Genomic DNA, 2,301 nt, shown 5'->3' on the forward strand with positions numbered 1-2,301 from the left:
TGGGCACAAAATTATGTCATGTTTCCGGTATTTCTTCACACAGGATATTTTAAGAGCAACGGAAAACCAAGTTTTTGCTTGAACATGTCACCCTCAGTTTGACATCCTGTTTTTATCCTATAAAAAATGTGTACACTCTTTCTGTCTGCCTCCCCCCTGAGATTGCTTTTCTGTTTATCCAGGAATTAAATAGATCTTTAGGGAGTGTTGTTAATGACACTTAGTTAGACGGCTTGACTATAGAAGCGGGGGTCGGGCTTAGCAGGCCAAGTGTCAATTGCAGTAAATGGTCAGTCATCAGCCAACTTTACCACTACTTATAGTCAGACTTAGGCCCCGTCCACATGGAGACGAAAACGAACCGAGGTTGATATAAAAAAAGTCTTCCATTCACGCGGAATCGGCACAAGAAACGTGTCCGTCCACACGAGACCGTTCGACCCGCTGGAGACGCTGTAGTACATATGCCGGGCCTGTAAGTGGCGCTGTCATGCCCGGCGCCAGGGCCAGGCCCTCCCATTTGACATTCCTGCCCTCCCCCAATAAACACGTTTTTTATTATTTATAAAAATTAAAAAATATATTTATTTTATTTTTTAAATTATAAATAAACTGTGAACTTTTATGCTACGATGTATGTGATGTCAGAACAAAAACAAAAAATCGCAGGCTACGTCAAATAAATGCATGTGTGTGTTGTGATTCGTCCCCATTTAGACCAATCACAGCGTCACACTCTGCCGCCTATTCTGGATTTGTTTATTGTGCATTCTGTAGACTCCCATTTATGTTTGAATGACAAAATGGACATCAGAAATTGGCTTAAAAGGTCTAAGGATTTATTAAAACGAAATAGCGATGAAAGCCTGCATTATTAACATAGGCAGGGCCAGTCTATTGATTGCGTGAAGTAGAACCGCGTGACTCAGTCATCCTTTAGCTCAAAAAGCATTTAAATACCGCATTTAGAAACTGATGAACTCAGTGTGCATCTGGACCCGGTGACAACATTACCTATTGACGCAGCAACCACTGTAAGTTATATTCTTGTTTAATTAGACTTCTCGGTTTCATTTATTCGACTCTGTATAATTGTTACTGTAGCTTAAACGGCTAAATCGCTTTTGAGAGATTTTAAATCTCAGATCTGCTCAGGCGAAACCTGCTTTACAGCTCTCAGCACTCAAGCCTGCATTATTAACATAGGCAGGGCCAGTCTATTGTCGCCCATCAGCTGTAGATAGTTAACTAATTAACTTCAGCTGTGAGAACTGAGCAATCAGGCGTCCATTTCGGGTAGCTCCTTCCTGGAGCGTCAGCTTCAGCGGCAGACAGGCTAAGACTGACAAAGACATTAGAGTCCTACAGGAGTAAGACTGACAAAGACATTAGAGTCCTACAGGAGTCACGAGGGAGGCAAAGAGGAGGCAAATCCTACTTTGATTGAGCTAAGTATCGTTGGTGTTTTTAATTTTGTTGTTGAGCCCCTCATGCTATAATCATGTGTATTTTCTCCATTCCTGTTCATGTGTCTTCTCGCAATTATCACTGGCCCCGTGTATCTCGTAATCGATATAACCGGCCTGCTCTCGTCTATCCCACGTGCTCCACTGAGATCCAACATCTAGTTTCAGGTGGCCTGTGGAACTGCCAGTCAGCTGTTCCTAAGGCTGACTTCATCTCTGGCTACACCTCGCTGCAGTCTCTGGATTTCCTTGCTCTCACTGAGACCTGGATTACTCCATCCAACACATCCACCCCAGCAGCTCTCTCCACTGCATATTCCTTCTCCCATACACCCAGACCCACTGGCAGAGGAGGTGGCACTGGTCTCCTGCTCTCTCCCAAATGGAGCTTTTCCCTCTTCAAGCTACCTAACTTTACTCCTTCCACCTTTGAGTTCCATGCCGTCACAGTAACCCATCCTATACAGTTAACCATTGTTGTTCTCTACCGTCCACCAGGCGCCTTGGGGGACTTCTTGGAGGAATTAGATAATCTCCTCTCACACATCCCTGAAACTGGCCCTCCCGCTGTACTTCTCGGAGACTTCAACCTCCAGATGGGGAAGATAGACGAACTAACATCTCTGTTAACCGCCTTTGCTTTCTCACTCTCTCCGTCCCCACCGACTCATAAAGCTGGCAATGTCCTTGATCTCATATTCTCAAGGAACTGCGCTACTTCTAACCTCTCTGTAAACCCGCTCCACACATCCGATCACTTCTTCATTTCATTCTCTCTATCCCTTTCCAAACATAACAAACTAATCTCTTCCCATCCTACACTTGTCCGCCGTAA

The sequence above is a fragment of the Gymnodraco acuticeps genome, unplaced genomic scaffold (assembly GCF_902827175.1).
Source record: "Gymnodraco acuticeps unplaced genomic scaffold, fGymAcu1.1, whole genome shotgun sequence".
In the NCBI taxonomy this organism is placed as follows: Eukaryota; Metazoa; Chordata; class Actinopteri; order Perciformes; family Bathydraconidae; genus Gymnodraco; species Gymnodraco acuticeps.